Source organism: Rana temporaria, chromosome 1 (genome assembly GCF_905171775.1).
Source record: "Rana temporaria chromosome 1, aRanTem1.1, whole genome shotgun sequence".
Taxonomy (NCBI): domain Eukaryota; kingdom Metazoa; phylum Chordata; class Amphibia; order Anura; family Ranidae; genus Rana; species Rana temporaria.
This window is the reverse complement of record NC_053489.1, coordinates 520,634,252-520,650,560: the sequence shown is the minus strand read 5'-3', so window position 1 is coordinate 520,650,560 and position 16,309 is coordinate 520,634,252.

Sequence of the window (16,309 nt, the reverse complement as noted above, 5' to 3'; positions counted from 1 at the left end):
TGTTATAAACCTTCTTCCACATATACTGCGCTTCTCTAGAGACTTTTGTCACAGGGTTATTTAAAAAAAGACAGGCAGAGGAAGAGGCAGGCCCTTCCACAGAAGTGGTAGGGGTAGGACAGGAGCACCAGGCCGGAGTCAAAGTGGGAAGTGGCACAAGGTGCGTTAGATTACGTCAAAGGACGCACCAGACTTAGTTGAGTGGCTCACCACCACCATATACCCTCCGCTTGAGTCATAGGAATTATTTTGCGATCCATCAGAAGAAATTTTCGATGCGCAGTCATTCTTGACATTGGATCAGGAAGAGGAGGTAGCAACAGCCGCCACTCAGCAGTCTGACGACAGTACCCAGATCAGCCCTAGGAGGTTGATCCCTGTGGTTGCTGCCTACTCCGAGATCTCTAATGTTAGTGGTGGGGAAGGTGACGTCGATGATGACGTGTCTACAGACGTCACGTGGGTGCCCACAAGAGTAGAAAAGGAGGGGTGTTCAGAGGGAGAGATGGACCAGCAGATAGGGAGGAGAAGCAGGCCGAACTTACATTGCACAGGAGGGACAAACCAGACTCCTAATGTATCAGGAGCGAGCCATCAATCATGCATGATCACATCTGCCACTCCCAGGACGCCGGCCCATGGGCTTTTTTTAACGTGTCTGCTGCTGACAATAGTGTTGCCATCTGCAGCCTTTGCAGTTAATGCATAAGTCGCGGTAAGCCCAACACTCACCTCGGGACGACCGCCTTAAGAAGGCACCTGGCCTCCCATCACTGAGCCCAGTGGGAGCAACGCCATCAGAACCCACAAAGCCACACTCCAGGCTCTCACCGGCCAGCATCTTCTCCTTCTCCTTATCCTCCACTCTACCTTCCATCATGCCGTCCTCACATTTTTTCTGCAAAAAGGCAGGCTTCCGTGTCCCAAATGTTCGATCGTAAAAAACGATGACGCCAGATAACCCTCTTGCCCAACGGTTGACCGCTGGCTTGTCGGAACTGATAGCCCGCCAACTACTGCCATATAAACTGGTGGACTCGGAGGCCTTTCGAAAATTTGTGGCCATTGGAACACCACAATGGAAGGTCCCAGGAAGGAAATATTTCACACAGAAGGGCATCCCAGAGCTATATGGTCATGTTCAGCAGCAAGTGAATGTATCTCTGGCACACAGTGTCGATGCCAAGATACGTCTGACCACAGACACGTGGTCTAGCAAACACGGGCAGGGAAGGTATATAACTTTTACTGCCCACTGGGTGAACCTTCTGACGGCCGTCAAGCATGTAACCCGTGGCACCCATGTAGATTTGGTTTTAACACCACGGATTGCATGCAGGCCTGCCTCTTCTTCTCCTCCTCCTCCTACTCCATCCTCCCTCTCCTCCTCGGTGACTCCTCCATTTCCGATGCTACCGTCTCTTCCGCTGCGCCGCCCAAGATCCCCAGAATCTATTCGACGTGCAAGGTGAGACGTTGCCATGCTGTGCTGTGTCTGTTGTTCCTGAAAGACAAGAGCCACACTGGTCCTGCATTCCTTTCATCTTTGCATTCACAGGCAAATCAGTGGCTAACACCGCTGAATTTGACAGCTGGTAAAGTGGTGTGCGACAACGGTGCCAATCTGCTGAGCGTGCTGAAACAGGGCAAAATTACACACGTGCCATGCATGGCACACGTCCTGAACTTGGTCGTGCAGCGATTTTTTGCCAAATACCCTGGGCTCCAGGACGTCTTGCAGAAGATCTTACATGGCCATGGCTCGCCTTGCTGACATTCAGCGGCAACACAACCTGCCCGTCAGACGTCTTATTTATGACTGCCCGACGCGATGGAACTCAACCTTGTATATGCTTGATAGGCTGCTCCTGCAGAAATGTGCAGTTAACGACTACCTGTATAAACTCTGCAGCAGGACAGGTTCTGGGGAGCTTGTTTTTTTTTTCACAATGCCAGTGGCTGCTCATGCGTGACTCATGCAGACTTCTGCAGCCAATTGATGAGATCACCAAACTGGTCAGTCGCAGCCAGGGCGCCATCAGTGACATCGTACCTTACGCCTTCTTTCTGGAGCGTGCATTGCGTTGTGTCATTGATCAAGCCATCGAGGAGCAGGAAGATGAGGAAGTCGCAATGCTGGATGAATTCCCAGGGGGGGCTATTCCACCTGAGACAAGTCAACAACGGGAGTCTGACGAGGAGTCAGAGGAGGATGGTGCCGAGTCAGATGAGGAGGAGCAAGAAGAGCATGCTTTAAACCTTTCTGGGATCCCTGGTGTTGTCCGTGGATGGGGGGAGGAGAACGAGGACGACATTATCCTGGATGATGAGCAGGAGCCAGGCCAGTACAGCACTTCCAGTTTAGTGCAAATGGGGACCTTCATGCTCCTGTGTTTTAAGAGGGACCCCTATATAAAAAGCATAAAGGGCAAGGACCAGTACTGGGTGGCAACGTACTTTGACCCCCGGTACAAACAAAAAATGGTGGAAATGTTGCCACCATCACAGAGGGCTATCAGAATGCAGCACTTCCAGGCCTTGCTTCGAGAAATGCTGCATTCTGCTTTTGAATGCGCTGGCAGAGGAATTTCCACTCACAGAGAAACAGTTGCGTTTACCAATCCAACAGCGCCTGCAAGAAGAGGGCGGTTTGAAGATGTGTTGGTCACTAATGATATGAGATCATTCTTTCAGCCGACCCATTGACAGCTGTCCTCCGGATCCAGCATCAGGGAATGCCTAGACCAACAGGTGTCCGACTACATCGGGTTAACGGCCGATGTGGACGCATTGAGAAGTGATGAACCCCTGGACTACTGTGTGGGCAGGCTTGACCTCTGGCCAGAGCTTGCACAATTTGGAATGGAACTTTTGGCTTGCCCCTTGCCCAGTGTCCTGTCTGAAAGGACGTTCAGCGCAGCAGGGGGGGTCATGACCGATAAGCGCACTCGCCTAGCTCACGACAGTGTTGACTACCTCACATTTCTAAAAATTAATGCGGCATAGATCTCGGAGGAGTTCAACACATGTGACCAGTAGACCATGTTTGATTTCAAATTCCTCATGACAGGCCACAAATATCTGCCACCACCCATAACAATTCATGGTCCCTGTCTTAGGTAAATACAGCGGCATAAAAGGACTTTTATGTCCGTTGAATGCCTAATTTTTGGGGCCTGCACTTATTTATCCTGTGAATGCCTAATGTACCACCAGCCACTGAATACAAAGTTGTTTGCTGTCACGTGAACGCCTGTGGGCTAATTTTTGGGGCCTATACTGGCCGACATATACTTCTGTATCCGGTGAATGCCTAATGTACCACCAGTCACAGAATACATAGTTGTTTGCTGTCAGGTGAACGCTTGTGGGCTAATTTTTGGGGCCTGTACTGGCCAACACTTACTTCTGTATCCGGTGAATGCCTAATGTACCACCAGCCACACAATACAAAGTTGTTTGCTGTCAGGTGAACGGCTGGCGGCTAATTTTTGGGGCCTGTAATGGCCGACACTTACTTCTGCATCCGGTTTTTCACTTAATACTTCTGGTAGGTCAGTGTCCATGTTGTGGGACTATTTGTGCACAGCTAGTAAGTATTTTGTGGCTACAAATATCACCTGCAGGTTTTTAATGTTTGCCTGCCATTAAAGTCAATGGGGCCCGCCGCGAACTTGCGATTTGAGAACATTTGAGAAAGTTTGCGTTTAGCGTTCGCGAACCGCCCTTTGAGATGTTCGTCCATCACTAATGCTGACCATCTGCTTTTAATAAGTTGAGTCACTTGCTCAGTACAAGTATGCAGATGAGTCATTTATGATATTCATTTATCTTCAGGGTCAGTAAAAGTATTAAGGCCACAAGGTTGGCATAACCTTGGAATTAGCATTTGCAAAATAAGAAGCCAGCAATAGTAGCCCCATATTTCTCTTTAAGGTGAGGTAAACTAGCATTTTATATATTTACAGGGCAGGATGAAAAATAAAATGAAAAATATAAACATTTATTTTTTTAAGTTCAGATAAATAAGAAATATTGCATACTAATATGTTTCATTTTCTCTCAGCTTACACGCTCTCTGGTGTCTACTTGTTAACAGGGCTCAGTAGCTTAAGGTTGAATTTATGAACATATTTGAATGAATTGTTTTGCAATTGTGTCTGAAACCAGAGAAGTCAGTGAAGGCATCAGCTTCTCTTTAAAAAAAAATCCATAGAGGTCTGGGAATCCAGTGTCAGGGGTGCAATTAAATGTTTTTTTGGTGTAAAATTAAGAAAGCTTAGAGCCTCATATTCTGCTGCGGTTATGAGCAGCTCTAGACAAAGTATGAAGACAGGTGGGTAGGTCTATTTGGCACTGGCTCATGAATGATTGGCAGTGTAAGGAATACCTGCCCACTTGTCTGTAATTGCTTAAAAGATAGTTAGCACCTGACTAGTAGATGCTTAGAGTTTATGCCAAATATGGATTTTAAAGAAAGAGAGCCTGGAGTTCCATTTTCTCATAGCTGTTAAGGCCTCAGGGCAACAGTAAAAAAAAAACTTTGCAGTGGGCCCTTCCTGCACTGCCATGGTTAAATGGTCCTTAGGCATAGGGGTGGAGAAGCAACCTGTAATACTTATCTTTTTTTATCTCTGCCAGGCTTCCATCATGCTGTGCCACTGATCCCCCAAAGTTTCTGCCTTTCCCCATTCTACTGGTCACATGCTTTCAGAAATCATCACATACAATGCAGGACCACCAAGTCTGCATAGTGCGTGAGGAATTAGTAATTGTGGAGAGAATATGGCCACCTCCTCATCTCAGCATGACTGATGGTGAAGGTACAGGTGCAAACTTGCTCATTTTCAGTCCTTGTTATTGTGATGCTAAATATGTAGTCCTGTATAGGAACCCTTCCAGGAATGGAAGGTGCCAGTTGCTCGTTTGATGTTTCCTCAGGAACAATGTGCCATCCTCTCATGTAGTGTATTGTACTATGCTTCCTTCTTATGTTCACTCTTTTCCTGACCTGAAACTAGTTAACTAGTACAGTACTGAGGAAAAAAAAAGTGCATATCATGTTCTTTAAAAACACAGATTTTTTTTTCCCTGTAACTAAAAAGCATATTGGAAGTGTAACTGGGAACCACGCATTTTATAATCACTGACACTTGCTTTACTTGCAGGTTTATAGTTACTGTTAACAACTGGGCTGACTTTTTGTTCCCTAATACAATTTTATTAAAGCAGTAATGGAAAATGAGTCTATTTTCTGTTAAACTGCAAATTACTTCTTTATTGTATGTGAAACGTTGAATTTCCCTACGGGCTTACAAAACATTTAATAAAGTGAGTAGCTTAGCCATTTCATTACACATAATATACAAGGGAGTGCTGTAACAACAATCTTCATGCTAGAAGTTCCCTACGGCTTTGGGAATACATCATTACACTACTGTTTTGATTTAACTGCACCACAGTCTTTACCTGCAAAGTGAAACAGCCACCACAAGTCATTCTTTAAACAGTACCAATTACAAGTGGGCTCATGCCCAGCCTAAATATTCAGTTTTGAATTTTCTTAAAGAAGACCAGAACAGTATAGCTGTACCCAAAACAAATAAGCAGAGCTAAAAGGACCAATGACTAGTATTACCTTTGGACTCTCTACAGTTAATCTTATCCCTGTTACTGACTTACAATGCCGAGTTCTGCTCTGTGTCTCTGTGAGGAGGCAGCCACCTTTACTGAGAAGTAAGGGTTTGCTACCATATATCAGAGATTCCTGGCTGATGACTGGTAAACTTAGGATGGGTAGGATAATGATCAAAAAGCATAGACCCACATAATAAATGAGGCAGAAGCAGGGAGATCCTTGCACTGATGATCTTAATGTACAGCTTTCTCTACAGCAAGGAAAACAGTGAGCATCAATATAGTAACATCACCAAATATCATGCCAAATCTCCTGAAACTACCCAGATGTAGCCGCGGTACTCCAATATACACATGAAGCTATAGGCACAAGAAAAGCAGTGCTATTATTCAGGAGGAATTCAATATAAAGGCTAAAACTTTAGGGTTACTGTCTAGGCACAACTGTTTACATGTTTCTTGTAAGATAGCAGATCTTCACTTTTTTAGTTCAGGCCGACTTTGCAGCTAATATATGCACCTTTATTTAATTATACTTAATTTTCCTGAACCTGACACTTCTCAGAGGTCGCCTGAGGTCTGACAGTTGCTACCTTGTTAACTGGCCGACCGAACAATTTTTCAGGTAATGCATAACATCTGCGCTGTGAAACAAAGTAATGGTTAATACTAGAAAATGTGAAAAAAGGGGAGGGGCACAAGTGACTGGGATCACATAGGGTATTAGATAGTGTTACAGTATGGTAGCAATAAATTGAACAGTCTCTAAATAAATATTGGAGATACACATATGTTCTGAAATAAAAAAGTCCAAAAAAACAGAAGGGAACACAGTCTCTGAAAGATCTGATGAATCTGATGGATGAATGGTGACGAGAGGCACTCAATGGAAGAAGACCCCACAACAAACTCAGGTGAGAAAGAAAAGCTGCACACCTTAAAAGTCTCCACACACACCTCTAGTGGTCCCAGCAGCTAACCTTATGGCTAGCAAACATAGCCTGATGGGGAAAAACACTTGCACATGTAGGTCTGATCTTGATAATGGATGTTTCTCTTAAGGTCCCAGTGCAGGACAATACATGCAAATAAAGAACATACAGCAGGATGGTGTAATACTGTTATAGTCTGGAAACCTAGGATCCCCTGATGAAGTCATGTGGTGTGACGATACGTGTTGGGATTGGAGCGCTGGACAACCTCTAGCATCCGACGGACGTAATGCGAGTTCGCTACTCGTGGATATCAATGCTATTGTTACCTGCCTAAATGTGAGTTTTATGCCGTTTTAATAAACTTGACCGTTTTTTACTGGATTATGCGATGTGCCCTCCTTCCCTTCTGTTTCTATGTGACATTGCCGTTCAAGCTGTCTAGTACCCCCAGTCTGTTACACGGGAGACCTGGAGAGAGAGGAGAAGCAGGACACTGACGAGCTCGCTGCTCGTGGAGATAAGCCCTATATTTTATAGTTCATGTGAGTACATTAGCTTTTTGCTATGTGCTAGGTTTCCAGGCTATATCAGTATTACACCATCCTGCTGTATGTTCTTTATTTGCATGTATTGTCCTGCACTGGGACCTTAAGAGAAACATCCATTATCAAGATCAGATCTACATGTGCAAGTGTTTTTCCCCATCAGGCTATGTTTGCTAGCCGTAAGGTGAGCTGCTGGGACCACTAGAGGTGTGTGTGGAGACTTTTAAGGTGTGCGGCTTTTCTTTCTCACCTGAGTTGGTTGTGGGGTCTTCTTCCATTGGGTGCCTCTCGTCACCATTCATCCATCAGATTCATCAGATCTTTCAGAGACCGTGTTCCCTTCTGTTTTTTTTTACTTTTTTTTATTTCAGAACATATGTGTATCTCCAATATTTATTTAGAGACTGTTCAATTTATTGCTACCATACTGTAACACTATCTAATACCCTATGTGTTCCCAGTCACTTGTGCCCCTCCCCTTTTTTCACATTTTCTAGTATTAACCATTACTTTGTTTCACAGCGCAGACATTTTTCACTTGTTCCATATACCATGTTTTGTCTATTAAAGCGGTTCTCCACCCTAAAGTGAAGTCCCGCTGATCGGAACCCTCCCCCCCTCCTGTGTCACATTTGACACCTTTCAGGGGGGAGGGGGGTGCAGATACCTGTCTAAAGACAGGTATTTGCACCCACTTCCGGCCCGGCATTCGCGGGCAAAAGACGGGCATTGCGTCACATCCAGTCGCCCCCCCCCCCCGTTGTGTGCTGGGAACACTCGGCTCCCAGCACACAGCGGGAGCCAATCGGCGGGCGCGGCGCGACTCGCGCATGCGCCGTAGGGAACCGGGCAGTGAAGCCGCAGCGCTTCACTTCCTGGTTCCCTCAGCGTGGATGGAGGGGGGAGCAGCAGGGTGACGAGCGATCGCTCGTCATCTGCTGTGGACGGTGCTGGACTAGAGAACAGGTAAGTGTCCTTATATTAAAAGTCAGCAGCTGCAGTATTTGTAGCTGCTCGCTTTTAATATTTTTTTTTGGCGGAACATCCGCTTTAAGGTAGACCTTCTTAGTGTTTGCAGCAGTGCCCCTTTCACTTCCTTCCCTTTCACAGACAGCGCAGGAGTTTTCAATTTTTACAATGCATAACATCACCATACAAAAGAGCCCTGTAGTTACCAGGACTGTAGCCAACTACAGTGTTCTGTTAACTGACACTGCTATGCATTCTCAGGAGTGTCGAGACAGTGTACGAGGATGGAAAAGTTCACAGATAAGCAAGTGTCACACTAAGAAAAAGTAGGTAATGTTAAACATTGTGGCACATATAAAAATGTCATAACCATATACAATGCTTTAATTACTCTCTGTGCTGGCCCAGCACCTCTGCTCCTTCCCTCCTCTTACTTTCCTACATACATTTTTTTTTTACTTTCAGAGGTAGAAGGGAAGTGTAATTCTATAAATTGTCTCTTGAGTGACTGTTCTTAAGCTGGCCATACACTAGTTCAAAATTGTTAATTTTTCATTAAGAGCATTAGTTTGATTTCTTAATCATTAGTGGGGTCAAATCAATGTTTGTTTTCCACCGAGTGATGAGAAATTTTAAGGGTACAGGATGGAAATTTTTTATAGAATGAAGGAATTTCTAACAGTGAGTGTGTTTTTTGTTCAGGAAATTGCATTCATTCCAAATGGAATGTTAAAAGCAAAGAAAATGTAAAGTACTTACGAACAACAGTTGTCCAGTCATCAAATGTACAAAGAATTGTTGTATGAAAATCTACTAGTGTATTGCCAGCTTAAGACTGTACATTGAAAATTAAAACAAATTAATATTCACACAAATTCTTCTACAAACTCTATGGAAAGGTATATTGCCTTGCATTTGATGATTTTATTTACTTATTTTAATCATGTAGTAAATTTGGTTGGGATTTCTTATCTAGTGTTTATATAATATTTTAAATATTCTTTACAGCTGAACAATAATTATTATTTTAACTTATATATAATTGTTGTGTTGGTGCTGTTTGTCTTGGGAAGGTCTTATGTTTAGCTACAGTTTAAAATAATAAAAAAAAATTTCAAATTTTGTGTTGCAGTTACAGGTAGACTTAAAGCGATACAAAACTGTATCTGAGTACCCCAAGGTTAATCCATTTTTAATGTTCACGGCAAACTCAATCATCCATTCATGTCTCCATGCTTTATTTTATTGCAAAATCACTTCGGAAAAACACCCCCCTACCATTTCTAGAAGGGGCCATCTTGAGTAAGGGCAGATGATTCATGTAGCATTTACTTTCAGGATTCCAATTGCCCTTAGGTCGGGCATGCAAGAGGGATTTTTTTTTAAGCTGAGAAAACCCCTTCTCCCCTAAAAAATAAAATAAAAATTCACATGAGGACGCCTTGAGATCATTTTGGCCTAAGCCAGGGTCGATTCGACCAATCGTGACTGGACATTCTCAAAACGAGGCATGGTCTGCGCACATGCGCCGTAGCCATTTAGTAATCCTTGTGATGTCACTACAAGGAAGCCTCCTATTATTTCATTGCGAGGCTTGGTCAGCGCGCATGCGTGATAGTGTATCCATCGGTTTCGATGATTTCATTGCATGGCACGCCTCCTAAGACTTTACAGTGAGGCTTGGTTAGCGCACATGCGCAGTAATGCATCCACCGGCCATGATGGTAATATTAACATATTCTGGAATCAACATTGATTTACTCATATTTTTTATGGTTTTAGACAGTCTTTTACGCCCACGATTCATGTCTTTTTTGTAAGGACTACCGTTTTTAAATTCTCAACAGCTATTGTCAAAAAGTGTTTTTTATTTCCTGCTCTTTATGTATGAAACTTAATTTTCACATGGAGGCTTGGAGTGCAAGCTGCGGCGCCATCTTGGATAGGTGTTATTGCTGCTTGTCTTTGCTGACAGTTCAGGGTGAGTCAGATCTTCACTGATTGGACATGACTGTATGGATTGTACATACATTGGAAGGGGCTACAGTGGAGAGACACCCCAGACGATGTGCTTTGACCACGGAACGCGTCCGGAGGACTCCACTGCCGCCCCATTTGCATGTAAGAGCTCTTTAAACTCCAGCCAAATGTAAGTTTGATAGTTGTGAATAAAAATACAATTTTAATCTATCGAACGGAATTACGCTATGTGGCCACTCTTCTCTCTTTTCTATATACACCATTAACATACTGAGCAAACAAGTTTGGGGATTCCATTACAAGTACAGTTTCCAGTTTGTTCCTATATACTCATCCCATTGAAAGATTCTTTGACCGGTTTGGCGCATGATTCCTGCCAAGGATCGTCTATGACATCTGTCATATAAAGCTTTGTTTGACCTTCGGTGGCATATGTCATCGTTGGTCAACGTGTTCCGGTAAGCCTGCATTTTTCTCGGTGGTGGCATTATGTTACTGAAGAAGTCACGCATTTGCATCTATTTCACTCACTCACCTGATCGACTTTTAGGCCCCGTACAGACGAGAGGATCTATCCGCTGGGATCAGTTCCAGCGGATAGATCCGGTCGTGTGTAGGCCCGAGCGGACAATTTTCGGCGGATAAAAATCCAGCCGACGGATTCCCAGCGGATACAAATTTTGTAGCATGCTACAAAATCTATCTGCTGGGATCCAGTCCAGCGGACTGATCCGGTCGTCTGTACAGACTCACCAGATCAGTCCATCTGCTCCCATCCCTCGCATGCGTCGTAATGATTCGACGCATGCGTGGAAGTGTTTACCTTCCAGCGTCGCGCACGTCGCCGCGTCATCGTCTGTACGAGGCCTTAAATGCTGATGAACTTTTTCACTTAATACTTATTTGGTCACTACAGTTTTGTGTTTTGTTATCAATTAGCAGGTGCAGAGATCACCTGCATCACGTGCCATTAAGGCACATTCCTTGTTCCTCCTAACAGAGGGACTCATATATGATTTGTGCACATTTATTTATTATTGCTATATGTGTTATAATTTTATATTGTATGATATTTGATTTTCGTTAGTGTTAGTCATCTTAAGCGCTACACTTATATATTCTTTTGTTTTTCTGCTTTTCTTGAATGAGCCATGTTAGCAGCTATTATCCATTCATATTTGGCAGCGCAGGGTATCCACTTTCCCTTTTCCATGAGATCATTTTGGCCTAAGCCAGGAACCAGAAAGCAACTGAAGAAACGTAAACGTAAACGTAGCATCAGTAAATAGATAGGAACATATATAATATTTACTTGTTTAAAACTTTTTTTTACATTTCTTAAGTTACTTCGGGGTTTCTAGGCCTAAGCAAATTGTGTCATATATCCTAGGAGTGAAGGATAGGTTTTCTTACCTAAGCACATCCTCCTGCATGCATGCATTAGCTAAGGGCAGATGGATTCCAGGAAGCAAATGCTACATTAATCATCTGCCCTAAATCAAGATGGCCACGGCCAGAAATGCTAGAGGGTGTTTTTCAAGGTGATTTGATGGATGGGTGAGTTTGCTTTGAACATTAATATTAAATTAAATTGTGTTTTTATTATGTGGTTCTCGGATGCAGTGTAGTTCCACTTTAATGTTGATTAAGAGAGTTCAGTTCTGCTTTAAATGCATAGCTGGCTGGCATTTGAGTCCCTATTATGAAATCAAAATCCCCTTTCTTCCCCCTTTCAGAATGTTGTCCATAGTAAAACTGCATGATGCACCCAACCTTGCAGCTGTACGACTCTTGGAATGGACTTCAGAAAAGAAGAGGAAGGTCACTTAATTATACTGTGTAAAGAAAAGTGTAGCGCCAATATAACTCAGCTCCACTTAGGTGAGAACCCAAAAGGAGAGAGATAATGTAAAATTGGAAATGATCCAAATGTGTACTTAACACCGTGAGGTGTGGTGACAATTATGTGTAATTGAGAATTTTGTGAGATCCCAAAAATAAATAAAATAAACTTATAAGATGGGAATAAACACCTAAGAGGCAAAAATGTCTGTGAGACAAGTATTCCTGTGTGAATATTAGTGTGAACCCCAGAGGATCAACATACACCTGTTGCCAGTTAAGTCCTGTTAGGAACTTTAGAGATAGGTATCAATACACTCAAATAGACACACACTAAAGCAATTAACCTGCAAGGGCAGGTGAGCTATAGGTTCAAAACAAGTCCTTTTGGGAAAAACATCTTAAATCATTTGGGATGATATTAAATCCACATAAATTATATTTAGTCCGATCCCCTGTTGGGAATAATACATATATATGGTCCTTTTGATTGTATAAATGCGATGTATATCCTCAGCAACACACTTCAATCAGACTTTTGCGAGAGAAAAAATAACTGGGTACTCTTACCAGAACACGATGACCCACTGCTCATCGTACGATGGGTGGGTCTCCAAAGCTTGTACGGGCCGATTGCCCTCTCTGGTTACCCTTGCGATGTTGTTCTCTCAAGGCCTCTCCAACCTTATGTAGTCTCCGGATAGTGGTTGGTGCAAGATTATACTCACAGACAAAAGGATACAGGTGTTCTCCAAAAAAGGCAGGTGGTGGAATCAGTAGTTGATCACAACAGAGTATGTGAAAAAACAAAAAAAGGGCTCCACATAGTGTAAAAAAGTTACAGTTTTAATGAAAACTTCAAACTTGTGTCACTTGAAAGGTGAACACTCTGGATAAAAACAACACTTTGAACAGGATTTTCAAACAATGTTCAGCAGTAAAAATCAAAATTCCAACAAAAAATCAAATAAATCCAAAAAATCCAAAGAAACCATGCAGCAAACTAAAAAACTTTCCAATCCAATGAACGGACAGAAAATATATCCACAGATAATGCAGGTGATGGCGGTATGACCTGTGTACCCTACCGGTTTCGTCGCTATAAGGACTTCTACTGGGGTGTATACAGAGGTCTATGCCATCCACTGCCAATATATAGCCTAAAGAGTAATACAAAACTAGAAGGCACAAATTTCCAGATTATAGACAGGTTTGTCCCCCACTGGAGGGGCGAGCCCAAAGTCAGAGGGGTGTCTAAACTTGAGGTATTCTGGATTTACCAGCTAAAATGTTTTGTTCCATATGGGTTAAACGTTGAGTGGGACGTCAACGCCTTCATCAACCAGGCTTAGCGCCATTTTTCCCTTGGTTTGCCCGGGAGATCTTAAATGGTTTGGACAAGTTTTTTTATTGCCTCAGTACATCTAAGAAGCCTGATAATTTCTATATTCCCTTTATAGTTCTAAGTGGATAATATATAATGTGGCCGGTTTAAATGCATATTGATGATTGGTTTTATATATTATTTTTTATTTCCTTTGCACAATGTTGATCCACCTGTCTGGAATTAAATTCTTGGGATCCACGTTTTCACTCTCCCAATGGATGTAGAATTACCTGGATGTGTTTATGACCATCAGAGGGAATTGTGGAACACCTATACTAGAGGTCTTTGCTGTCAAATGACTTCAATGAAACACTAACCCTAGTTGCCCACAAGATGCCGCTGTCCTGTATACAGGAATCTGCTTGCATGACGTGATAACGAGGCGTGGAACGCATCGTGACACGTGGACACACGGCGCTGCTATATGGAGAGCGTGTGCGTTGCGTCACAGCGCTGTATGAATATATCCCCCGTAAGTGCGGCGTGAAAACGAGGCTTGAATTACCTTGTGACACGCGGAAGCGCGGCACCAAGATGGTGATGATGTGCGCATGCGCGTGACGTCATGACGTATAGCGCTCTCTATACCAATGGGCATATGCGAGGGGTGGAGAACGAGGACAGCGTTAAACTGGACATTAACAGACACTTCCAGCATACACGCCCACTATCATTAATGGCCCTCCCCACTACTTCCGGGCTTTGGAGAGCAAATCCAAACATGGGTGCCTAATTGGAGCGCACGCCGGAGTCAGCTGTGGAACAAGGTAAGATTGCAGACAGGTGGACTCTTTAGGCTATATATTGGCAGTGGATGGCATAGACCTCTGTATACACCCCAGTAGAAGTCCTTATAGCGACAAAACCGGTAGGGTACACAGGTCATACCGCCATCACCTGCATTATCTGTGGATATATTTTCTGTCCGTTCATTGGATTGGAAAGTTTTTTGGTTTGCTGCATGGTTTCTTTGGATTTTTTGGATTTATTTGATTTTTTGTTGGAATTTTGATTTTTACTGCTGAACATTGTTTGAAAATCCTGTTCAAAGTGTTGTTTTTATCCAGAGTGTTCACCTTTCAAGTGACACAAGTTTGAAGTTTTCATTAAAACTGTAACTTTTTTACACTATGTGGAGCCCTTTTTTTGTTTTTTCACATACTCTGTTGTGATCAACTACTGATTCTACCACCTGCCTTTTTTGGAGAACACCTGTATCCTTTTGTCTGTGAGTATAATCTTGCACCAACCACTATCCGGAGACTACATAAGGTTGGAGAGGCCTTGAGAGAACAACATCGCAAGGGTAACCAGAGAGGGCAATCGGCCCGTACAAGCTTTGGAGACCCACCCATCGTACGATGAGCAGTGGGTCATCGTGTTCTGGTAAGAGTACCCAGTTATTTTTTCTCTCGCAAAAGTCTGATTGAAGTGTGTTGCTGAGGATATACATCGCATTTATACAATCAAAAGGACCATATATATGTATTATTCCCAACAGGGGATCGGACTATATATAATTTATGTGGATTTAATATCATCCCAAATGATTTAAGATGTTTTTCCCAAAAGGACTTGTTTTGAACCTATAGCTCACCTGCCCTTGCAGGTTAATTGCTTTAGTGTGTGTCTATTTGAGTGTATTGATACCTATCTCTAAAGTTCCTAACAGGACTTAACTCGCAACAGGTGTATGTTGATCCTCTGGGGTTCACACTAATATTCACACAGGAATACTTGTCTCACAGACATTTTTGCCTCTTAGGTGTTTATTCCCATCTTATAAGTTTATTTTAATTATTTTTGGGATCTCACAAAATTCTCAATTACACATAATTGTCACCACACCTCACGGTGTTAAGTACACATTTGGATCATTTCCAATTTTACATTATCTCTCTCCTTTTGGGTTCTCACCTAAGTGGAGCTGAGTTATATTGGCGCTACACTTTTCTTTACATATTATCTTTACAAATACTTTTTGTGTGTTGGCTGCCCACCTTTTCACCTTTTTTTCATTACAAGCTTGCGCAATATTTTCACATACACCACTTAATTATACTGCTCAGTGTCATACAGTAGTTGGCTCAATATGCCTTCAGGCCATCACATTTTCTAAAGCAGATAAGAGAGTTACACAAAAACTTTCAATGCCTGGAAATGTTAAAACTAAAAATCACAGTGTGCCAATTCCTTACTAAGTTTTCGATTTCTGCAATCAACTCAGTCTACATCAGTTGGAAATAGTTTAATCCTCTCAGATGAGAAGAGAAGATGAGCTGTTTGCTGGAGAACATTTACATTTTTTTGACAGCAGTGTTTACCATCTAAAAAAAATCATAGGTGTTAAAAGCTTTCACCCAATTATACCCTTATGTACAGTGAGTGACAACAAAAAGAAAAAAACATACATTTTGTAATCACCTAAGTTTCGATTTTCCTAACACAAATATATTGTTGCAGTAATGCTACAAGAGTATATTTTCTGTTAGACTACACATTAGTTCTGTATTTTATGTGAAATGTAGAATCTGCCCACAGGCTCAAAGAAATATTTAGTCAAGTGAGTAGTTTAGCCATTTCATTACACATACACTGTAGCATTGCAACCCCTGCCTAGGAAGCGTTGAGAGGAAATCATTAGGCCTCGTACACACGATAGGTTAAACAGAGGACAACGGTCTGATGGACCGTTTTCATCGGTCAACACCGATCGTGTGTGGGCCCCATAGGTTATTTAACTATCAGTTAAAAAAAAGCGAACTTGCTTTAAATTTAACAGATGGATTCCTAACCGATCGTTAGTAGGCACGACCATCGGTTAAAAATCCAAGCATGCTCAGAATCAAGTCGACGCATGCTTGGAAGCATTGAAATTAGTTTTTTTCAGCACGTCTTTGTGTTTTACGTCACCGCGTTCTGACACGATCGTTTTTTTAACCAATGGTGTGTAGGCACGACGGACCATCAGTCAGCTTCATCGGTTAACCGATGAAAACGGTCCATCAGACCAT